Source organism: Stenella coeruleoalba (genome assembly GCF_951394435.1).
Source record: "Stenella coeruleoalba genome assembly, chromosome: 19".
In the NCBI taxonomy this organism is placed as follows: domain Eukaryota; kingdom Metazoa; phylum Chordata; class Mammalia; order Artiodactyla; family Delphinidae; genus Stenella; species Stenella coeruleoalba.
The window spans coordinates 27,164,664-27,190,815 of record NC_137165.1 but is presented as its reverse complement, the minus strand read 5'-3'; the positions used below and the strand labels follow the sequence as shown (position 1 = coordinate 27,190,815).

The 26,152-nt window shown below is 39.4% G+C and overlaps 1 pseudogene across 1 annotated transcript; it reads right to left on the bottom strand.

The window, feature by feature from the left end:
- Window positions 1–20,206: 20,206 nt before the first annotated feature.
- LOC307177025 (G protein pathway suppressor 2-like) lies at window positions 20,207–21,730 on the bottom strand (annotated as a pseudogene). Its single transcript has one exon. The product of its transcript is annotated as a G protein pathway suppressor 2-like (transcript).
- Window positions 21,731–26,152: the final 4,422 nt, after the last annotated feature.

Below are 26,152 nucleotides of genomic sequence, written 5' to 3'. Positions count from 1 at the left end.
CCCACTTGGCCTTCAGTCATCACATGTTGGCCACTATGGTGCTCACTTCATATATTACTGCCAGGTATCTACAGGTCAGAATCTCTCAGCTAGCCTTGTATTCTGTTACATTTTTGGGTGTAACCAAAAAACTGGAAACTCTAGAATTACTCAGGTCAATCTCCCTAAAAATCCACTGCAGGCATCTTTAGTCTATGCCTCTTGCTATATATCAAAATAAGTCTAAAGAGGCTTTCCATATTTTTAGGTCCTCCCTGGTAGGTGAGTCTAAAGTTGACTCTGTTCTTTGATCCCCCAAACTTACTCATGTTTTCTACTATGTATGCCCCTTGTCTCTCTTCCAATAGGTGGCTTTTGAAGGAAGTCTGTGGTCATGATTTTATTGCCAGAGCTGCTCCAGATCTTTGCTCAAAACTCTCCAACTCTCAGCTTTAGCAGGAGTTAACACAAATTTTCAAGTTAAAGGGTCCAGAGATATGAAAGGAAGCTACAAACAAACAAACAAAAACCCTGATGGAACAAACTGGGACCAAGGTGGTAACAGAGCTCACCTCCAACAGACCATGAGTTTCATTATATGTTGATTTTACTACATATTAGCATATTAAATGACACACCTACCAGTGGCCATGATCAGACATTAAGAACAAAAAGAAATAAAAAGGGAGTGGCACCCACTCCCTCAAAAAGCTCTACCTCTTCCCTGGTAGAGCAATGCATATGCCTTCCCATCATCATCTTCACTCTCTCTCCCTTTGTCTTTACTCTTTAAATTTATATCTCTCTCATCACATGGGTGAGAAGTTGACCTGTGAACTCAGTTCCTGCTTCTTCATTCTTTTGACACTGATTAAAGTTTGTGCTGTGTCAATCTCAACTTTGGTTTTATTATTTTGCTGCTCAAGCCCATACAGAAAAAATAACCCTTCCCCACTGAGGCAGAGAGCCTGGGTCTGGCTAGGGCCTGAGCAGGGTCTATATGACTTAATTCAGTAACATTATGACCGGATTTATTTTTTTAACTTATTATTTTGAAATAATTATAGGCAAGAAATAAAATGGAAAAGCTGTTATTCCCACTTGCCACTGAGTTGAGTCTTCAGATGAGACCATGGTCCCAGCCAACTGCTTTGTTAGGGAACAGTTGGCCAGGCATGATGAAAACCACTTGCATGAGTTGTCTCACAACAGAAGGTCCCAATAAGGAGCATGGTGCTGCCACCAAAAACTAACCAGGAGAATTTGGAAGGGACCAAAAGGAGGGAGGAGATGTCAGCCCACAATATTGTCCTTCCAACATCTCAGAATCCTTCATGTTGGAAGCCATCTTGGCTGAGAGATGTGCACACCACCAGGAAGGACCCTGAGTCAGACCAAGTATGGGCACAGGCAAGATGATTGGCCAGAGAAAACCTGGAAACTAACCCCATCACCATAAAACCTGAGACTGTGAGCCATGAAGGCAAAGCATTTCTCCTGAGTTCCCTTACCCTACTGTTCTCTGACTGGGCACACCTTCCCAATAAAGTCTTTTGCTTTGTCAGTAGGTGTGTGTCCTCAGACAATTCATTTCCAAGTGTTAGACAAGAGCCCATTCTTGGGCCCTGGAAGGGATCCCCCTTTCTGCAATAGCTTGACTGAAATCTCTTGAGAGACCTTGAGCCAAAAACATACGACTAAGTCCCACCAGATTCTTGACACATAAAAATTGTGAGATAATAAATATTTGCTAATTTAAATTGCAAACTTGTGGAGTAAACTATCATTCTCCTATACTCCTGAGATACTTTTTCCTCTACCTCTATAAAGTATTTAACAGAAACCTGTTGGGCTGACCATAGTGCATGCACAATGCACTTTAAGTACTTCTGAAACAGGAGGGAAAGGGGCAGGGCACAACCTTTAAAAGAATGACATAGCTATAGGACATGATGAAAACTGGTTATTACCAACTAGGTCCAAGATGACAGAAGATTCAACTTCCAGTAGACCATGAGCCTCATTATACACTCATTGTAATACATTAGCTAAATGGCAAATGCATCAGCACCATGACAGTTCTGAGGCCAACCATAAAAGGTCAAAAAGCGGGTGGTGGCCCAATTCCTGGAAATCTCTGCCCTTTCCCTGAAATAATTAGAATAATCCTCACACTCATTGGCCTATGAAATCACCCAGCCCATAAAAACAAACCACACCATATTTCAGGGCCTCTCGCCTTCTGAGATGGTCCACACTCTGTGGACTTTATTTCTCTCTAAATAAATCCACTTCTTACCTATCACTTTGTCTCTCGCTGAATTCTTCCTGCAATGAGACATCAAGAACTTGAGCTTCATTAAGTCTTGAGGCCAGGTGTGTGATCTCAATTAAAAAACCATGGCTTCAAGTCCCAATCTGAGTTACACAGTTTCCCTTTAATATGATAATTTACTTAATCCTTTCACAACAAGTCCAAGAGGTGGTGTATTTTTTCCTGTGGCTGCCCTAACTAAGTACCACATTTGGGTGACAAAACAAACTGAAATATATTCTCTCATAGTTTTGGAGGCTAGAAGTCTGAAATCAAATTGGCATGGCCATATTCTCTCTAAGATTCTAGGTAGAATTCTTCTTTACCTCTTCCTAGCTTTTAGTGGTGGCCAGAAAACCTTGGCTTTCCTTGGCTTGCAGCTGCATCAGTCCATGTCTTCCCATGCTGTTCTCCTGCATGTCTTTACATCATCCTTCCTTCGTGTGGGCCTATCTCTGTATCTAAATTAATCTTTTTTATAAGGACCAGTCATATTGGATTAAGACCCATACTGATGACCTCATTTTAACTTGATTATCAATGAAAGACCATATTTCCAAATAAGGTCACATTCTGAGATACTGGGGATTAGGACTTTAACATACCTTTTTGGAAGGAAGCAGTTCAATCCATAACAAGTATTATTATTATTTCTATTTTAAACAAAGAGTTAAAGTACTTACAACATTTGAACATGAAAATGAGCAGGACACTGTGAGGTCCTCCTGGGTACAAGTACCTTTCTGTGTCCCCAGTTTTGTACTTGAAGAATAAAGTCTTTAGCCTCCTAGACCTTCCTGAATACCAAAGAGCATATTCAAACCATTGCTAAGCTGGGAAGTAAAGGATTGCAGAAACAAAGGAGAAAAAAATAAGAAATTATAGTGCAGTGATTAAAGCAGGATCCTAGCTCATCCTGAAGGAATATACATAATAATATCTTTGGAGGACCTTCAAGATGGTGGAGGAGTAAGACATGTAGATCACATTCCTTCCCACAAATACATAAAGAATACATCTACATGTGGAACAACTCATAGAACACATACTGAACACTGGAAAAAGACCTCAGACTTCCCAAAAGGCAAATAACTCCCCACACACTTGGGGAGGGCAAAAGAAGAAAGAAAAAACAGAGACAAAAGAATAGGGATGGGACCTGCACCAGTGAGAGGGAGCCGTGAAGGAGGAAAGGTTTCCACACACTAGGAAGAAGTTCCTTCACTGGTGGAGATGGGGGGTGGGCGGTGGGGGGAACTTGGAGCCATGGAGGACAGTGCAGCAACAGGGGTGCAGAGGGCAAAGCAGAGAGATTTCCACACAGAGGATCAGTGCCGACCAGCATTCACCAGCCTGAGAGGCTTGTCTGCTCACCTGCAGGGGAGGGGAGGGCTGAGAGCTGAGGCTCTGGCTTCAGAGGTCAGATCCCAGGGAGAGGACTGGGGTTGGCTGCATGAAGACAGCCTGAAGGGGGTTAGTGCACCATGGCTAGCTGGGATGGAGTCCAGGAAAAACTCTGGACCTGCCTAAGAGGCAAGAGATCATTGTTTCAGAGTGCGTGAGGAGAAGACATTGAGAGCACTGCCTAAACAAGCTTCAGAAATGCGTGTGAGCAGTGGCTATCAGAGCAGACACCAGAGATGGGTGTGAAATGCTAACTCTGCTGCTGCAGCCATCAATAATCCTGTGTGCAAGCACAGGTCACTATCCACACCTCCCTTCCTGGAAGGCTGTGTAACCTGCAACAGCCAGGGTCCCATGATCCAGGGACAGCTTCCCCAGGGGAACACATGGCATGCCTCAGTCTGTTGTAATGTCATGCCAGCCTCTGCTGCTGCAGGCTTGTCCCTCACATTTTGTACCCCTCCCTCCTCCAGCCTGAGAGAGCCAGAGACCCCTAATCAGTTGCTCCTTTAACCCCCTCCTGTCTGAGTGAAGAACATATGCCAGAGGGCAACCTACATGAAGAGGCAGGGCTAAATCCAAAGCTGAACCCAAAGCTGTGTGAACAAAGAAGAGAAAGGGAAATTTTTCTGTGAAGGCTCAGGAGCAGCAGATTAAATCTCCACAATCAACTTGATGTACACTGCCAATGTGGAATACCTGAAGAGACAACAAATCATCCCAAAATTGAGGCGGTGGGCTTTGGGAGCAACTGTAGACTTGGGGTTTGCTATATGCAACTGACTCATTTCTGATTTATATGTTTATCTTAGTTGAGTTTTTAACACTTGTTATCATTGGTGGATTTGTTTATTGGTTTGGTTGCTCTCTCTTTTTTAAATTATATTTTAAACTTTAATAACATTAACAAAATTCTTTTATTTTAATAACCTTTTATTTTATTTTATTTTATTTTTCTCCCTTTTCTTCTGAGCCATGTGGCTGACATGGTCAGTGTTCTCTGGCCGGGTGTCAGGCCTGAGTCTCAGAGGTGGGAGAGCTGAGTTCAGGACATTGGACAACCAGAGACCTCCTGGCCCCATGTAATATGAATCAGTGAGAGCTCTCCCAGAGATCTCTGTCTCAACGCTAAGACCCAGCTCAACTCAGCAGCCAGCAAGCTCCAGTACTGGATGCACCATGGCAAACAACTAACAAGACAGGAACACAACCCCACCCTTTAGCAGAGAGGCTTCCTAAAATCATGATAAGGTCACAGACACCCCAAGACACAACACTGGACTCTGTGCTGCCCACCAGAAAGAAAAGATCCAGCCTCATCCAGCAGAACACAGGAACCAGTCCCCTCCACCAGGAAGCCTACACAGCTCACTGAACCAACCTTACCCATTGGGGGAAAACACCAAAAACAATGGGAACTAGAAGCATGCAGCCTGCAAAAAGGAGACCCCAAACACAGCAAGTTAAGCAAAATGAGAAGACAGAGAAATAAGCAGCAGTTGAAGGAATAAGGTAAAAACCAACCAGACAAAACAAATGAAGATGAAATAGGCAGTCTACTGAAAAATAATTGAGAGTAATGTTAGTAAAGATGATCCAAAATCTTGCAAATGGAATGGAGAAAATACAAGAAACGTTCAACAAGGACCTAGAAGAACTAAAGAGCAAACAAATGATGAACAAAACAATAAATGAAATTAAATATTCTCTAGAAGGAATCAATAGCAGAATAACTGAGACAGAAGAATGGATAAATGACCTGGAAGATAAAATAGGGGAAAAAACTACCACAGAGCAGAATAAAGAAAAAAGAATGAAAAGAATTGAGGACAGTCTCAGAGACCTCTAGGACAACATTGAATGCACCAACATTCTAATTATAGGGGTCCCAGAGAAGAAGAGTAAAAGAAAAGTACTAAGAAAACATTTAAAGAGACTATAGTCGAAAACTTCATTAATGTGGGAAAGGAAATAGTCAATCAACTCCTGGAAGTGCAGACAGTCCCATACAGAACAAAACCAAGGAGAAACAGGCCAAGACACATATTAATCAAACTATCAAAAATTAAATACAAAGAAAACATATTAAAAGCAGCAAGAGAGAAACAACAAATAATATACAGTGGAATCCCCATAAGGTTAACAGCTGATCTTTCAGGAGAAACTCTGCAAGACAGAAGTGAGTGGCAGGACATATTTAAAGTGATGAGAGGGAGAAACCTAGAACCAAGATTACTCTACCCAGCAAGGATCTCATTTAGATTCAACAGAGAAATTAAAACCTTTACAGAAAAGCAAAAGTTAAGAGAATTCTGTACCACCAAACCAGCTTTACAACAAATGCTAAAGGAACTTCTCTAGGCAGGAAAGCCAAGAGAAGGGAAAGACCTACAATAACAAACCCAAAACAATTAAGAAAATGGTAATAGGAACATATGTATCGATAATTACCTTAAATTTAAATGGATTAAATGCTCCAACCAAAAGACATAGACAGGTTGAATGGATACAAAAACAAGACCCATATATAGGCTGTCTACAAGAGACCCATTTCAGACCTAGGGACACATACAGACTGAAAGAGAGGGGATGGAAAAAGATATTCCATGCAAATGGAAATCAAAAGAAAGCTGGAGTAACAATTCTCATAACAAAATAGACTAAAATAAAGATGATTACAAGAGACAAAGAAGGACACAACATAGTGATCAAGGGATCAATCCAAGATGATATAACAATTGTAAATATTTATGCACCCAATATAGGAGCACCTCAATGCATAAGGCAAATGGCAACAGCCATAAAAGAGGAAATCAACATTAACATAATAACAGTAGGGGACTTTAACACCCCACTTTCACCAATGGACAGAAAACCGAAATGAAAATAAATAAGGAAACACAAGCCTTAAATGACACATTAAACAAGATAGACTCAATTGATATTTATAGGACATCCCATCCAAAACAACAGAATAAACTTTCTTCTCAAGTGCTCATGGAACATTGTCCAGAATGGATCATATCTTGGGTCACAAATCATGCCTTGGTAAATCTAAGAAAACTGAAATCATAACAAGTATCTTTTCTGGCCACAATGCTATGAGATTAGATATAAATTACAGAAAAGAAAATGTAAAAAATACAAACACATGGAGAATAAACAATAAGCTATTACATAACCAAGAGATCACTGCAGAAATCAAAGGGGAAATCAAAAAATACCTAGAAACAAATAACAATGAAAACACAATGGCTCAAAACCTATGGGATGCAGCAAAAGCAGTTCTAAGAGGGAGTTTATAGCGACACAATTCTACCTCAAGAAAAAAAAAAGTCTCAAATAAACAATGTAAACTTACACCTAAAGCAATTAGAGAAAAATGAACAAAAAACCCCCCAAAGTTAGCAGATGGAAAGAAATCATAAAGATCAGATCAGAAATAAATGAAAAAGATATGAAGGAAATGATAGCAAAGATCAATAAAACTAAAAGCTAGTTCTTTAAGAAGATAAACAATATTGATAAACCATTAGCCAGACTCATCAAGAAAAGAAGGGGGAAGATTCAAATCAAAAGAATTAGAAATGAAAAAGGAGAAGTAACAACTGACACTGCAGAAATACAAAGGATCAAGAGAGATTACTACAAGCAACTCTATGCCAATAAAATGGACAGCCTGGAAGAAATGGACAAATTCTTAGAAAAGCACAAACTTCTGAGACTGAACCAGGAAGGAATAGAAAATATGAACAGGCCAATCACAAGCACTGAAATTGAGACTATGATTAAAAATCTTCTGACAAACAAAAGCCCAGGACCAGATAAATTCACAGACGAATTCTACCAAACATTTAGAGAAGAACTAACACCTATCCTTCTCAAATTCTTCCAAAATATAGCAGAAGGAGGAACACTCCTAAACTCATTCTATGAGGTCATCATCACCCTGATAACAAAACCAGACAAAGATGTCACAAAAAAAGAAAACTACAGACCAATATGACTGATGGACATAGATGAGAAAATCTTCAACAAAATACTAGCAAATGGAATCCAGCAGCACATTAAAAGGATCATACACCATCATCATGTGGGGTTTGTCCCAGAAATGCAAGGATTCTTCAATATAGGCAAATCAATCAATGTGATACACCTTATTAACAGGTTGAATGATAAAAACCATATGACAATCTCAATAGATGCAGAAAAAGCTTTTCACAAAATTCAACATCTATTTATGATAAAAACCCTCCAGAAAGTAGGCATAGAGAGAACTTACCTCAACATAATAAAGGCCATATAAGACAAATCCACAGCAAACATCATTCTCAATGGTGAAAAACTGAAACCATTTCCACTAAGATCAGGAACAAGACAAGACTGCCCAATCTCACCCCTATTATTCAACATAGTTTTGGAAGTTTTAGCCACAGCAGTCAGAGAAGCAAAAGAAATAAAAGGAATCCAAATAAGAAAAGCAGAAGTAAAATTGTCACTGTTTGCAGATGACATGATGCTATACTTGGAGAATCCTAAAGATGTTACCAGAAAACTACTAGAGCTACTCAATGAATGTGGTAATGTAGCAGGATACAACTAATGCACTGAAATCTCTTGCATTCCTATATACTAATGATGAAAAATCTGAAAGAGAAATTAAGGAAACGTTCCTACTTACCATTGCAACAAAAAGAATAAAATACCTAGGAATAAACTTACCTAAGGGGACAAAAGACCTGTATGCTGAAAACTATAAGAAACTGATGAAAGAAATTAAACATGATACAAACAGATGGAGAGATATACCATGTTCTTGGATTGGAATAATCAACATTGTGAAAATGACTATACTCCACAAAGCAATCTACAGATTCAATGCAATCTCTATCAAACTAGCAATGACATTTTTCACAGAACTGGAACAAAAAATTTCACATATTGTATGGAAACACAAAAGACCCCAAATAGCCAAAGCAGTCTTGAGAAAGAAAAACAGAGTTGGAGGAATCAGGCTCCCTGACTTTAGACTATACTACAAAGCTACAATAATCAAGACAGTATGGTACTGGCACAAAAACAGAAAGATAGATCAATGGAACAGGATAGAAATCCCAGAGATAAACCCACACACCTATGGTCACCTTATCTTTGATAAGGGAGGCAAGAATATCAATGGAGAAAAGAAAATCTCTTCAATAAATGGTGCTGGGAAAACTGGGCAGCTACATGTAAAAGAATGAAATTAGAACACTCCCTAACACCATACACAAAAATAAACTCAAAATGTATTAAAGACCTAAATGTAAGGCCAGACACTATAAAACTCTTGGGGGAAAACATAGGCAGAGCACTCTATGACATAAATCATAGCAAGATCCTTTTTGACCCACCTCCTAGAGAAATGGAAATAAAAATGAAAATAAGCAAATGGGACCTAACGAAACTTCAAAGCTTTTGCCCAGCAAAGGCAACCATAAACAAGACTAAAAGACAACCCTCAGAATGGGAGAAAATATTTTACAAATGAAACAACTGACAAAGGATTAATTCCAAAATATACAGGCAGCTCATGCAGCTCAATATCAAAAACCAAAAAAAACCCAATCCAATAATGGCCAGAAGATCTAAATAGCCTTTTCTCCAGAGACGATATACAGATTGCCAGCAAACGTATGAAAGGATACTCAACCTCACTAATCATTAGAGAAATGCAAATCAAAACTACAATGAGGTATCACCTCACACCTGTCACAGTAACCATCATCAAAATTCTACAAACAGTAAATTCTGGCAAGGAAATGGAGAAAAGGGGACACCCTTGCACTGTTGGTGGGAATATGAATTGATACAGCCATTATGGAGAACAGTATGGAAGTTCCTTAAAAAACTAAAATAGAACTACCATATAACCCAGCAATCCCACTAGTGGGCATATACCCTGAGAAAACCATAATTCAAAAAGAGTCATATACCACAATGTTCATTGCAGCTCTGTTTACAATAGTCAGGACATGGAACAACCTAAGTGTCCATCAACAGTTGAATGGATAAAGAAGATGTGGCACATATATACAATGGAATATTACTCAGCCATAAAAAGAAACGAAATTGAGCTATTTGTAATGAGGTGGATGGACCTAGAGTGTGTCATACAGAGTGATGTAAGTCAGAAAGAGAAAAACAAATACCATATGCTAACACATATATATGGAATCTAAAAAAGAAAAATATTGGTTCTGAAGAACCTAGGGGCAGGACAGGAATAAGACTCATATTTAGAGAATGGACTTGAGGACATGGGGATGGGGAAGGATAAGCTGGGAAGAAGTGAGAGAGTAGTATTGACATATATACAGTACCAAATGTAAAATAGAGAGCTAGAGGCAAGAAGTCACAAAGCACAGGGAGATCAGCTCGGTTCTTTGTGACCACCCAGAGGTGTGGGATAGGGAGGGTGGGAGGGAGACACAAGAGGGTAGGTATATGGGGATATATGAACACAACAATGTAAAGCAGTTATGCTCCAATAAAGATGTTAAAGAAAAGAAAAACAAACAATATCTTTGAGTTCTTCTGCAGGAACTAAGGCTCCCCCTGAAGTGGAGGATGGTAACTTTCGGATGATTACAAGATTCCTGGAGTACTGCCCTGTTACCTCACCACCAACCAATCAGACATAAGTCGTGCACTTTGTAGCCCTTACCCCAAAATTTGCCTCTAAAAACTTCTCCCTGAAAACCATCAGGGAATATGGGACTTTTGAACTGGAGCCACCTGTTCTCCTTGCTTGGCCCTGAAATAAACATTTCTCTGCTCCAAACTCCAACTTTTCAGTTTGTTTGGCCTCACTGTGCATCAGGCACACGAACTTGTGTTCAGTAACAAACAGATAGTAAGTGTTGGATGATTTGAATCCAGGCAATCTGACTCCAAAATTTGTGTTGACAGACACTTCCTTATATCAACTATAATATTTATTTGTATATATTTTTATCTTTTTAAAGGAGCAGCTAGTTAACAACTAGCATACTACCTGGTATGTGCTCAGGAAATATTTGTTCAATTTAACTTCAGTGATCTTTTAGATGGATTTTAAATCACAGTTGTTCTTTGTCAGATGGCAAAGGTAGAATGAAGTGTTCTTATTCAAGTTCTTGAATGGGAAGAGAATCCTAGAGCTGAAAAATTACACATGTTGTAATAAATATACCTTCAATTTTTTTATGAAGAGTATTTTACATTTCCCAAAGTACTTTTGGTCAACTCCTAATACACAATAAGCTCCCTTGAGACTGACAGACAAACAAATATAAATAAGAAATAAAATTAAAGGGGTCAAAATAAAATAACAAGGACATTTTGAAACCTACAGTGCCTAGGATAGTTTTCTTCTGAGCCTCAGCATGACAAAGGGTTCTACTGCATCAGAGGACCATGCATGTAATCACTGATGAGAGTTAACGTTTTACAGGTTTGCCCAAGTAATGACAGCAGTACATGAAAGGTAAGTCAATTCATGTTTCCCTGAAACAGCATTATTTTTTCTCAATTGTAGGTGTATTAGCAAGCTTCCTTTAGAGTGTAGGTTATTAAACAATTAAATAAATGTTGCTCATCTGTGCACCAGCAATTTAAATGACTTACAGTACAGGTAATCTGTAATGCTTAACAAGTGTGTCGATGTTTACCCACTTAGCTTAGGGGCACAGGTGTTTTATTTGTGCTGGGAATTGCAGGAATGAAGTTGGGTGAAATAATTTCACCATGGGACAAAGACAGCCAGAGATTAAGGCATTTTGTCTTGTTTAATGTGAAGAATATGTAGGGTTTTTTTATTTTTTCGTTTGTTTATTTGTTTCTGTAACATTTACCATAACCTAGACCATAGATTAAAAATGTGCATGGACAAACATCTGGCCATTTTTCCCCAGGGTGTTTTCAGGTTTTCTCAGCATCCCATTTGACTCTGTCTGTAAAAACACTGTGCATTTACATTATACCTTTACCTGATGATATCAAGGAAGTAAAAATAATAATTACTATGTAAACCTGGGAAAGAATAGAAATTCTTATGCACATCTGTAATACTAAAAAAAATGCTTTATTAATGTTGACTTACTATCTGAAATTCCATTTTCATTACACTAATAACTTAAGGGATTTACTGACAGTAACAACATCTTGCAGCCTTTTTCTTCTCAAAGGTGCCAAAATATTGGTGCTTAGGTACACTGATGGTATACTAGAAGGCAGCACACTCTTTCTGCTTCATCCCAAGGATGCACGGGAAGATAAGCTGGGAGCTCTTTCCAGATGACAAAACTGTTTACTCAAAACCATTGCCATTCATGAAAGACTTTATTATCAAGAGACTGATGTTAAAAAAAAAAAAGTTATTTCAAAGGAAAAGAAGAGAGGAGGTATAGAGTTCGAGAAAACAGCAGGGAAGTAAAGTGAGTGGCAGAGCATGAATCTGCTTTGATAAAAGTAATATATGTATATTAAAATTAATTTTAAATGCATGTGCAGGAAACTCAAAATATCTTTGATTTAGACCAAAGTTAAGAGCTATTTCTCTCTCACGTAAAAGTTTGGAGCTATTCAGTCTAGGGGTCATCTGCCAGCTCCACTCTACTTTGTTCTCAAAGGCTCTAGCTACTTCCTGGTTCTACTTTCTCTAGTCTGTGGCTTTCATTCTTATGTTCCAAGGCAGCATTCGGGTTTCTGCTTCAGGGAACAAGGAAGAGGAGTATGTGTAGTAAAAAGGAGCAAAAAGGACACACTGGATGTGTCTTATGATGTTTTCTCAAAGTTGCCACACATTTCTGAGCATATCTCCTTGACCAGAGTCTAGCAACAGGACCACATATCAGTGCAAGGGAAACTGAAAAGTGTTGTCTCTTTTGGATGGTCATGTACTCTACTAAATATCAAAAAAATCTATATCCACGGAAATAATATTTTTAAAATATGGTAGGGTAAAATTTTTGTATACTCCATGATTCTCATTCCACTCCACAAGGGTAATTCCTTTTGACCATTTCTGTTGGGTTCTTCTAGAAGTTATTGGCATAACTGTAAACTATTTGTGAATTCCTTTATTTCTTTATTTATCAATCATAAACTCTTCCTAGAGTAGAAGGGACTACTGTAAACTCTGTTTGTCTGGGTTAATTTGATTTCAAAAGTAGAGAGAGAGAAGGCAAGCAGTCTGAGTATCTACCTAAATGCTAAAATGAGGAGGGCCATTCCTGAAAACCAATCTTCTCAATAAGAACTCTGAGTTCAGGAGGTCCCCAACTCTACCCTCAGGTTCAGTAATTTACTAGAAAGACCCCAAATTTAGCAAAGCTGTTATACTCACAGTTATAGTTTATTATAGTGAAATTATACAGATTGAAATCAGCAATGGGAAAAAGCATTTAGTGCAGAGTACATGAGAGACCAGGTGTGAAGCCTACTGGAGTCATGTGGACAACACTTATTTCTCCCAGTAACAGCATGTGACAATATGCATGGAATGAACCCAGGAAGCTCACATGAGCCTTGGGGATTTTTACTGGGATTTGGTCACATAGACAAGATTGATCTTCCATGTGGCTGACCTTACCATCCAGCTCTCCCAGAGCTCAAGCTGATACTATGTGGTCCAAGGCCATCACCATAAATCATATTATTAGTATAAACTATATGGAGTAGCCCATAGTCCCCAGGTAAACAAATACACTCTTTTCAGCAGGATACTTCAGGGCTTAGAGGTTATCTCTCAGTAGCTAAGGGCAAAGGGTCAAACTTTTCTTTGGGCAAGGTTAATCCTTTACTGCACAGAGCCTTAATGCTCCTAGACAGATTACTCAGCTTCTCTAAAGAGCAGCTCTTTAGTTCATCCTGGGGACAAACATACACCCATACATGAAAGAAGGAGTATAACCATTTAGACTCTGCTCTCCTTGTTGTTATGACTTTCCTTTTCTTTCTGCTACAAGCCTGGAGGTCCCCTGCAGGCTCCACCTGCATCATTCCTTTAGTATACTGTGCACTGATTCTATTTCTGTTTAGTTTGTCTATCAGTATGATGTCATGCACCTTCCATATTTAGGAAGTACATCAACTTACCTGGTACTCTAATGATCTTTCTTGCCTTATCCGCACTTTTATGAATGTATTCCCTTTTGAAATTTACCATGATTTCAATAGGATTTAGAAAGAATTTGAGATAAATATACTCAGAGCTCAGGTCATCGTGCCAAACTGGGAGCTCAAACATGAATTTTTGCATACATACTAACTTTGGAACAGTTTTTAAAAAATAACTTGTTCCAAAACACTTTACTTCTTGAAACTGCATTTCTGCCTTGTGCGTGTGTGTGTGCATGTGCGTGTGTGTGTGTGTGTGTGTGTGTGTGTGTGTGTGTGTTGGGGGAGGAGGTGGGGGGCTGCCATGTAAGTGAAAGCCTGTGTAAGCAGCACCCTATGAAGCCTTACTGAAACAGACTTTCCCCCACCCCCCCCACCCATCCTCTGCCTGCCTCTTGTTTGTAGAAAAGCTTTAGTCCCCCAGGCCTCTCCTGAGTCACAAAAGCCTGGGTCAAGAATTAATGATTAAAAGAATGTGAACATGTAGTAACAAAAAATAGCAGTTGGGCCAGGAGAACTGGTAGCAGTTTGAATAATAGATCAGCCATATTGCAGTCACAGAATCTTTGGTTCCTCCCTGAAGGACATAGATAACAGTGTCTTATGCACATTTCTGCGTTGTTCTGCAGATACTAAACTCCCCACCAAATGGAAGAAGTTAACTACATGATGACCATGAGCATGTAGCCCCCAGATTTGTTGGAACCAGAGGCTGATGATTGAGATTCCTGGAGCACCACACTGTTATCTCACTACCAACCAATTAGAAGAAAGTGACACACCCTGTAGCACTCCCTTCAAATTTGCCTTTAAAAACTCTTCCCTGAAATCCATCAGAGTTTGGGTCTTTTGAGCACGAGCTGCCCATTCTCCTTGCTTGGCCCTTATGATAAACCTTTCTCTGATCCAAAGTCTGATGTTTCAGTTTTTTTGGCCTCACTGTGCATTGGGCATGTGAACTTCAGTTCAATAACACCTATGTGAAGTCATATCATGGAATCCTGCTAAGATTTTCCAGGTTCTGGTACATCATCATGGTGGATATAAGGTTCTTTAGCAGATTAAATATGGCCACAAATTATTTGACACTCCTCTCATTGAGAGAGAAGTCTATGTCCTCTTCCCTTGAATCTTGGCATATTTTGACCAATAAAATATGGTGGAATTGTTGCCATGCTAATTTCCTAGTCCAGGCCTTAACATACTGGCAGTTTCCCCATGCTGTGTTTTAGAAATGTTCAGTCTTATAGAAGCAAGACATTGCATAGGATTACTACCCTAAGAATATGATGCTGTGTGGAAGCCCATGCCAGCCAAGGCTGCATGGAAAAAAAAAAAAGAAGACAGAGATGTCCATTCAATTCCAGCTGTTCCAACCATGCTAGTTAATGTATAAGGCATGTGAGTGAAGAAGCCTCCTGAGACATTCCATCCCCGGAAAATGCAATATGGAGAAGAACCAAAGAAACTAGTTGACAGCCAGAACTGAAGCTCCAGAAATGTGACCCTAATCCAACTCTCTCAGCAACCAACCTTCAGCCATTTAAGTCATGTCAGCTGAGGTCCTAGTTATCTTGGATCAGAGGCAAGCTATCTTCTCTATGCTCTACTCAACTTCTTGACCCACACAATTGTGAGCATGATAAAATATTTGTCTTTTTACTCCAAACAGATTTGAGGTGGTTTGTTATGCACCAATAGATAACTAGAACAGGTTCTGTAAACCAGGGTTTTTCTTTTTTGACTAAGCTATTAGTGATATAAAGCTAACTATTTCCATTGCTCCCCACCTTCCCTTTCTGGAGAAGAGTACTGGAGGTCAGAGCTAAGGAAGGCATTTTCCAAATATAAGACTTTATTCCTTTTCATTCATTGAAGCTTATTAACTTTGTAGTCCAATAGATAGTTCATGTTATAAGATTTATATTTAATTTATCAATCAATGGATTAGGATATTACTTCATTTATAACATGTTAAATGGTGCATAAATGTAATACAATACAAATGAAACATGATAAACTGTAGAAATGTATATACAAATTTGATTCAATATGTTCGCAGTTTCTTTTGCCCTCTGTCCGTGTGATTGCCTTTGCATAATCCATGTCTCTAATTATCTTTTCTCCTGCTTTGCATATAAATAGCTAATTAGGTAGTGTTCCTGTCAGCTATGAAGTATATAGTATCCAAAGACATACTCCTTTAGAAATTTAATTTGGGAGAATAGATTGTGCTAACCAATTGAAACACAAGATTCAAGTCTGGTGAATCATTTAATGATTTAATTTGAAGTCAGAAATGTCACATATGAATCAAAATATTGGTCCAAGAAATGTACTTATTTTGAAAAATTCTACTTTGTGCTTAAGATTTTCCATTTCTTCTTCCTGCTTTATATGAATTCAGTGTGTGGTAACATAAGCAATGACATTAAAGTTAAATTTCTTTTCCTTAAAAGAATGGAATTTAAGAAAACTACCAAGTGGAGGAAAAAGGGGAGAACTAAATCTTACTCCTCAGGTGTAAGGATCATCAGACTTTTTATTTGTCAGTAGTATCATAAGCACTTATAATATGTGGAGCTTTCACTGAATTCAGTTTTTTTATAGACACGACTCCATCCAATAATTAGTAATTTTAAGAAATAATTGCCAAATATTGTGTACCCAGTGCTAGGGGTAGAAGAGAATGCCAGGCTATTAGTAAACTCTGTCAGAAACACTGTGATGGAAACACCAAGATCTCTAAAAATAAGAATACATGCTGTCTTTCCTTGTGGAAAGGACTGGAGTGAGATTCTTCAATAAAAGTGAATAGCTTGGACACCAGCTGTATCTTGTTCATATGCAGGGGTACTAGTTGTATTCTTGGCTGAAAATATCAGAAGCTTAATTTGGTTTATTTAGGCAGAAGAGGGATTTATAAGAAGGGTTTGTGGGAAGTGCTGATATTGGAAGTTTTGTGCATGCAGCTTAAGTAGGAACCAGGAGAGGTCAAGCACAGCCAAGCTCCAAGTCTGCTCAGGAAGCTGATCCAGGAACTGTCACCACTGGTCATGCATTTCCCACTATCAAAATTGACTGCCCTGAACACTCATTGCCATATTCTTGACTTTGTGGATGAATTCCACTTGATCTTGAGCCTTTGCATCACTACTCCACTCTTCAAAGTCCCTGGTGAGAGTGTCTGAAAGGCTGTACATATCATTTGACCAAATTCTAGATACCAGGCAAGGAGAGAATCTGTTTCTCTTCAGATTTCTTAGTGGGGAGGCAGGAAATTCCCCAGCTATTAGAAGTCCTCAACTCCATAAACAGAGCTCAATCAGGGGTCCTGGGCTCTCAGCTTTAATGAGCCCTATATAGTACTTGGTCAAAAGTGAGCCCCCAAATTGAGACCTCAGCCCCCATCACTTCTACCCTTATTGTCTAAGGTCAAGAGTAACACTTGGCTTCCCCTAGGATAACTCCATTCCATCATCTTGGTTGGGAGGGGGGGTGCACCAAGCTCCAAGTACATTTTGTTCATCTCTGACAGGTACTGGGACTAACATCCCACTCTCTCAGACACTCAGCCCAATATTGCCAGGGATCATGAGAGAGCCCCACAACCGCCACTCCCATCTCCCTACAGTTTTACCCTCATTAACACCATCTTCCTTGAGAATACCAGAAATCGTGTAATTTTGCTCTTTCTCCTTTATTGCCATTTTATGTTATCACAGCCTCAGATACCTTATCTCCTATGCTTAGAACTATATATGATCTGTACATTTCCTTGTCATCCATCTTCCACTCATCCTCAACTCCTCAGCTTCTCCACTGAGACCAATGGAATTCACTATTTATCACCAGTGAACTCCTCTATGTCTTCAATCTTTTCCTTGATTGGCCCCTGTCTCTTCTTGTGCCATCATAAACCTGGAACTTTCCTGGGGTATTGCTTTCTCTGCAGCACTCCTAAGTGGTAGTTGTTTATTTCCATCTATTTTCTTTCTTTCCCTTTTACCACTGAGCCTAGAGGTCTGTCATTCCAGACCTCTCTTCCTCTTTTTTCCTTACAAACCTTCAGCTTAAAATCTCAAGGCTTTTAGATTATGTTACCCATTATTTCTCATTATTGGTATAATTTACCTACCTCCTCTCCTTGACCTATCATAATTCTTATTGATTTCAGTATGTACATAGGTAACATTTGCAATGTTAATACTTCTCAGTTACTTGATCTCCTATTTTCTGATTATCTTGTCCACCATTCTACCTAAGTCACACCCAGATCTTATCATTACTCCAAATTTCAACCAATACGTAATTTCAATTTTTTACACAACCTCACTTTTCAACTCATTTTTCTATTTTTTTTAAATTTATTTTTTAATTTAATTTTTATTTTATATTGGGGTATAGTTGATTTACAATATTGTGTTAGTTTCAGGTGTACAGCAAAGTGATTCAGTTATACATATACATATATCCATTCTTTTTCAGATTCTTTTCCCATGTATGCTATTACAGAATATTAAGTAGAGTTCCCTGTGCTATACAGTAGGTCTTCGCTGATTATATCTATTTTATATATAGTAATATGTATATCCTTCTATTACTCCAATTTCAACAATCCCTTTACTCAAATGAGACCTCCAATCTATTTGTCTTGATACCTTTTCTGTTCTCCAGTGTATTTCTTGATGTCCTTTCCTCTCTCCTTATCCAACTTCAATTCTGTGGCCAATTATTTTATTAACTTGTTTAAATGTATTATTTACTCCATTGCCCTTATTCTCAATTTTACAATTCTCTTGACAAAATCACAACTCAGGTAAATCCAGCTCTCTTCCAACTCTGCACCTGTATCAATGCAAATAAGTATGGCTTCTTAAAGGTATTAAAGCATGCTGATGGACCGCATTTTAAATTTATGACCACAGTGCCAGGTGTGCTCTTAATGCTGCTGCACAATCATAAAATATCTCCCTGGTCCATTCACTTTGCAGTACTTCAGAAGTTCATTCACATCTTGGTGTTCCTCCTTAAACCACCCATACCTACTCCACCAGCCATATTCTCTAGCACTTGTTTATTCTTAGACTGATGTTGTTATTTTTAATAGTTGATATAGCAATAGGTCATACTGATTTTTTTTAAAAAATATATTTTCTACTTGATTATTTCTGGCATATACCTATATACCAGTTTATTTTTCTTATTCTTTTTTAACTCAACTGCTTTACTACATTGTCTATATCTCTAATAGCTATTTTGTGGACTATTTGGAAATTTATAGAAAAATATCACATACAAATGTGAGTTAAATCCTTTTCTTTTCAATATCATAAATCCAATTTTTTTTTGTAGTGGTTTGGTTGCAATGTTCCAAAAGATTTTGCTATTTGTTGTAAGTTAAGTTCTGGTTAGTTAAGGAATTTTCTATCTATTCCTAGGTTGATAACTTTTTTTAACAGAAAAAAGTCATATCTAAGAGCACACATTTAAAAAGCTAACTGGAAGTTTAATGCACACGACAGGGATTTTTCTGCTTGTGGGCTCAGCTTTAGAATGTTGACACTGGAAGTTATCCATTTTCTACAGAATCACCAAATGCCTTTATGCTAAGTTGTTTTTTCCTAAGGCTATTCAAATGGGGAGGGCAAAATCAATAATTGATCTGCATCTGTGATGTAAATGCCCAGTTGCTGGCATTTTGTATGTGATAGAGAAGTTGAAATCTAACTGCATATTATATATACTTACGCTTAATCTCCAATTTTCAAGTTTTCTTAGAGTCCTGAGTTTTTGCTAATAAATTTCCCTCAGAATAAACTTCTGATTTTGTACCTAAAGAGAGAACCAGGGTAATAGCTGGCTGAAGTGAGAGGGTTAGACTGTTGTATACTGACTTCTAAATGAGTCCCTATGATTTCAGCCTGTCACCACTTTTCAGCCTTCTTCTATACAGAATTTCTGAATTCTGAAATATGGAATTTTTTCAAGGCTACTACTGTAAGTTCTTTTCTTTGTATATCCTCCACAGCATGTACTCTAGTCTGTGAATTCCTCTACCACTGTAAATATTCCTATTCCTTTATTTGCTTTTAACCTTTAAAAATTTTGTTAAATTCTCCAATATGTAGATGCACCTATTTCCATTCTCTTTTCCTTGTGTACTGATGATGCCTTTTATTTTTATTTATTACAATCTTAGTGAGTTCTCTGGAGAAATGAGAGACACAGCATGTTTGGTCAGTCTGCTGTTTTTTTTTTTTTTTTTTTTCAGTGGCAGGTAGATTTTATTGGCCTGGGACTAGGACACACCAGGGATCCTCCCCCACGGCAGGGGCTGGGGGCAAGGTTGAAGATCAAATCTGATGGTCACTTGTGGTAGAATCGCGGGTTCTGGCTGTGCTGGATGAAGGGAGCCGAGGGCCAGGCTGACTGGTGGTTGCAAAGCCCGACTTTCCTGCTGGTTGCATCTGCACAGGGACCTGGGGTGAGGCCAGGAGTTCAGGGGCTGGATGCAGAGCTTGGGGATGCATGGGGCGCAGGGAGGATGAGTCAGAAAAGCCTGTCTGTTGGTTAGCGTGTTCCATTTGTTTTTGCAAGGACAGGACACCACCAGGCTGGAGGAACCCTGTCTGGGTGGGCTGAAAGTGGCTGGCACGGCATAGGGCTGAGGCTGCGGCTGAGACAGGTACCGTACTCTGAGCTGCTGACTAGGACTGTAGGCAGGCTGTGTGGGTCCATAGTGAGGTGGGGGCTGAGCAGTCCCATAGGCGCCTCCCGGTGTTCCTTGGAATTGCCCATTCTCTGGGGTCCCTGCGAAAGCAGCTGCTGAGCCTACGTAGTGCCGGGTTGTAAGCACTTGGGGTCCAAACATCTGTTTGGCTCTGTCTGCTGCCATGAGGGTGCCTGGGCAATTGTGTCCTCCAGGGCTCCCCTGCATGCTGAGGAGGTGAGTTCCAGTGTGAACGGTCAAGCCTTGATGGTATGTCAGAGTGGTCAGGTCACTCTGCTCTTTTCGCCTCCGTTTTTCCTCCTCATGTAAAACTTTCTTGAGCTGCAGGAAAAGCTGATGTTTCTCTTCCTGTAGGGCTAAAAGCTTCTCCTGCAACTTCAGGATTTGTTCCTTGGTTTCCTCTAGTGACATTCTCTCTTCCATTCCCTTTTTCTTCCTTCTCTCCTGCTCTTCCTTCATCTTCTGTTCCCTCATCTTGTCCACCTCTTCCTCCTCCTGTCTCTTGCGCTCCCGCTCCATCATGATGTGCCGGTGCAACGCCCTGGCCATGGCTTTGGAAAGCTTGGGGCGCTCCAGCAGCACAGGCATAGTGCTGCCGGGGGCGCTCGGGCCGTGGGCGCCCGGCTCTGTTGCTGGCTGCCAGACCTTGGGCTGGGCCTACGGGTAGGCGGGCGCTCAGGGGGAGTGCCCCGGGCCGGGCGGAAACCGCCCGCCCGCCACCCCGGTCAAGTGCCCACTGCCCGGCCCGGCCCTCAGCGTGGCTCCTTCGCGTGCGCGGCTGTCTGCTGTTTTAAACTGAATTTTTTTCCATTTTATAAATTTCATAACTGAACTATCTATATAGTTTAGAGTTCATTATGCATTATGTATTTTACTATTAATATGTTCTTTTGTTCTCTTCTTTCTTGGACTCAGTCTTTTTTTTTTTTTTTTTCTGGAGCACATACTTTAATAATTAATCAAGGAGAAGGAATTAATTTTAAGCCTCCTCTTTTTTTGAACTTCTGAAAATGTATTTCTTTTGCTTTTACATTTGAATATAATTTGGATAAGTTCAAAATATTTTTCTTAAATACATTGTAGGCATCTTGGAATGTTTTCTAGAATACTGGAAATTTTAATTTTTCTCTCAGCTTATGGAATTTTCCATTTGTTGTTGAGAAGTAACAAATGTCACCACAATGTTACTAAGTGTCTTCTTCAATAATAATTTAAGCTTTCACTGACTCTATATGAGAACTCAAAACTTTCTTCAGATTTGGGATTTTAAAAAATTATATTTCCTTATTATTTCTTTGACTCTCTCTTATCCATCAATCTCTTACATCTATTCTCTACATCTCTTAACTTTCAAAAAATAAATATACTATTTCTTTCTTACTTTTCTTTTGTCTTGTGTTTTGAGAAAATTCCTGCCTTGACTTTGTCATTAATTTGATTTTTCACCAGGAGCCATTCTACTATTTGACCTTCAGATAAGTTCCCAACTGCCTCTCTGCCTCCCCACCAACCTTATGACTTATCAATTGCATCATAAAAAATTTCTCCAAAACTTAGTGAAAGTAAAGTATCTTATAGTTTCTGAGTGTCTGGAGTCCAGCTAAGGATTAAGTGTATTCCTCTACTTCAAGGCTTCTCACAAGATTCCAATCAAGATTTTGCCCAGGGATGAAGTCTCATCTGAAGATTTGATTGAGGGAATATCTACTTTCAAGTTCACTCATGTGATTGTTGGCAATATGCAATTTTTCAGGGCTTTTGGACAAAGGGACTCAGTTTCTTACTAATCATTGCCTGTAGGACTCCCTCAGTTCATTGTTATGGGGGCTTCTCCTTATGTCAGCTCACAATGTGGCAGCTGACTTCCATCTGAGTGAGCAAGCATGAGAACAAAAGGATAGGCAGATGGAAGCCATAGTCTCCTTGTAACTTAATCTTTGAAATGCTATCCATCAATTTTGCCATATTCTATGTGTTAGAAGAAAATCACTAGCTCCAACCCATATACAAAGATTAAGAATTAAGACATGAATACCAGAAGGTAGGGCTTGCTTGTAGCCATCTTGAAGTTTACCTACCAAGCACCCTCTACCCATTACATTGGTTTTAATAGCTAAAAATTCTCATTGCTTTTTAAATAGTAATGAGTTAATTTTTAATAAATGTTAAATCCTTCTGAATCTTTGGGAGGATGCTAATTATAATTAATTTTAACATCTCTTCTGATTCCTGCAACAACCGTTTTGTTCAGTGGTTAGTTCTTCTGGTTGTTTTGTCTGTTGATGATTATTGTACACCTTCACACATTTATAATTAAAAGGTTACTTTGATCAGTATTGAATGTACTCAACATGAGAAAAATCTGTATTCTGCTGGTAGTGAATACAGATTCCAATTTTAAGATTCTGGCTTGTGTGGTCATGCAGAGAGGGGCTGAGTGAAGACAGAGCTTGGTTGGTCCACATAACATTGGCCTCCTGAGCACAGTAGAAAAGTTGAGAAACTCCTCTTTTTCTGCCTAGAACCAAGGCTCATGCTGGGTTTTTTGTGCTTCTAAATAGAGAAACCTATTTGAGATTTAACCTGAGGGCAGCTACTCTGAGAGGAGCCTCATGCAGCTATTTCTGTGGTCTTTAATTACACCAAACCTGCCCCATGGCTCACTGAATTTTTCAACCCTGCAGGCTTTGATTTGAGGTTAGGCCATGGCTTTTCCAGGAAAAACTTCTTTATGAGGTTCTGTGTTTCTTTCCTGTAGAAATTCTCAGAGTGTTCTCTCTGTTGGGTTTTCTGATAAATCTCAATATATCTCCTTTTTTTATCCAGAGTCTCTTTAAATCTTGGTCTTTTAATAAGACACTTTTTAGATTTCTAGTGACCAAGATGGTGTTAATAGTTCCCTCAGCTTGACTAAGCTTTAGACAGGCTTCTTACTGACTCTAGGCCCTGAATCTACCTTTTCTTAGAGCTATTACTTGCCATGCTCCCCAAACTGCACACACACATGACATTTGTGTGTATGATAAGCATCACTGAAGGCTTCTGGTAATAGAAGGCTTTTACATTAAAGCAAAACAAATTTTAAAATTTATTGTCAAATATTTACTTCCATAAAATTCTTTAGACTCCTGACCAGCTAGAATTTTTCATAAAATATTTTAATCTGCTGACTTTAACTCTCTGTCATTTTGCTGCACCCACTTTGTCTCTCAATACCCTTCTTACAATTTTTGTTTTTCTGAGTTTGCATTACTTCTCGTCACCACCTTCCTCAACCCCATTTCTAGAGAAATTTAGCTCTCAATTCATTGTACAGTTCCAGAATAAATTTTGCATACCCAAGACCCTATGTTCTCTGAACAGAAGACTGCCAGCTTGAAGGCTTATCCTTTACTTAGGACAGAAGAACTAATCAGGGCTTTGAAACACTGGTTTCCCATTCTACTTTTGAAAATAAACAGCTATAGTTAGTTTGTATTATAAATGTTATTTCATTATACTACAATTGAAATTGTCTAAATATTTTTATAAAATCATTTTTTAAATGCCTGAGATTATAACTAAAGACCAGAGAATATTTCAGCCTTAGTTTTCCTGCAAATTACTCTGTTATTGAAAATGTTATGTTGTGATAGAATTGATAGAATAGTATACTAAACTCCTTTTTATCTCTTATGGATTTTCTTTGCTTTTATTTTTATATGGATAAGTCCAAGATGTTTGGCCAAGCTATGTCCATATACTTTTCAAAGAGAAAAATATACTAAATACATTTAGAAATTAATTTGTTTCTATTATGTCTTAAAATAAATGGAGAAGAAACAAGGAGTCCAAGCTGGTGGTGTAGGAAGACCTTGAATTCACCTCCTCTCACAGACACAGCATATTTACAGCTACATGTAGAACAGTTTTTCCTCTGAAAAGGACCTGAGAACTAGATAAACAGCACCTCCACAACAAAAGGCAAAAGAAGCACATGGAGAAGGGTAGGAGAGGCAGAGACACGGCCTCACCTGGGACCCCACCCCAGATGTGGTGACCCCACAATCAGGAGGGATCCCAGAAAATACAAAACTCTAACTCAAGGAGTGAAGGGATAGTGCCCCACTTCAGGCACCCTGACTCTGGGAGCTGGCACTGGAAAGATGGGCCCCCAAAACATCTGGTTTGGAAAATTAATGGGGACTAACACCAGGAAAACCATAGAACTGCAAGGAATGGTGATCCTGCTCTTAAAAGGCTCCTGCACAAACTCTCTGGCACTGAGAACCAGCACAAAATCAACAGATTAAAAAATGCAGAGACATTTTAAAGCAGCTCTAGGAGAGGCAGGAACCTGCAAGGACTTGCTGCTGATGGAGCCTACAGGCACCATTTTTGGTTCCCTCTCTCTAACCTGCTACTCTGGAGGGTGTGCTCCACCCACCCATGCTATAGCAAGGCTGGGCAAGCACTCTGTGTCCCCCCCACTCCCCCACGAGCACCCAAGTCACAATTTGGCCAGGCAAGCCATCTGAGCCCCATCCACCATCTGCAGGGACCAAGTTGCAACCAGAATGAGTGAGAGTCCCAAGCCCCATCCTATTTGTGCTGTTGCCAAGTGACATCTGGACTCAGTGAGCACCATGAACCCCACCCTCCCTGTGAAGCAGCCAAGCTGAAACCATACTGGGCAGATGAGTCCCCTGAGCCCCACATTTCCAGCGCAAAAGCTAGACCACAACTGGGCTAGGTAAGAGCCCTTAGTCCTACCCTCCCCATGCAGCAGCCAAGCCACAATCAGGCCTGAGCTCCTCTCACTTGCCACAGTGCTTGAGTCACAACTGGGAGAGGCAAGCAACTCAAAGTTGCCCTTTCCACACAGTGGCCAAGCCACAGTGGGTTGGGCAAACACCCTGAGCCCTGCCCTCCCTGGGCAGCAGCCAGGGCCCTATTATAGCTGGTGAGCTCATGCAGCCCACACAAAAGATGCCCAAATATTGCCTGGCTCTGGTGGCCAGGCGAGACTGCACTTCTGGCCTACACAGAACAGCTCCTACACAAGACCACTCTTTCAAGGCTGAGGGAGGTAGCTGATTAGCCTAACACATACAGACAAACATAAGCAAAATAAGGAGACGAGGAATTCTGTTCCAAGCCAAAGAATAAGGGAAATGCCTAGAAAAAGATCTTAATGAAACAGATAAACAACCTACTTGAAAAAGAGTTCAAAATAATGGTCATAAAAAAGCTCACTGATCTTGGAAGAAGAATGTATGAACATGGAACTTCAAGAAGGAGATAGAAAATATAAGAAGTACCAAACAAAAGTTATAACTGGACCAAAAAATACACTAGGGGGGGTCAACAGCAGAGTGGAGGTACAAGAAAAATCAGTGAGCTGGAAAACAAAGCAATGGAACTCACCCAGAGAGAGCAACAAAGTGAAAAAAGAATTAAAAGAAGTAAAAATACCTTTACAGAGTTGTAGGAGTACATCAAGCAACATATTTTTCACATTATAAGCGTTCCAAAGGAGAAGAGAGAGATAGAGGGTCAGAAAAATCATTTGAAAAAGTAAATGGCTGAAAACTTCTATAATA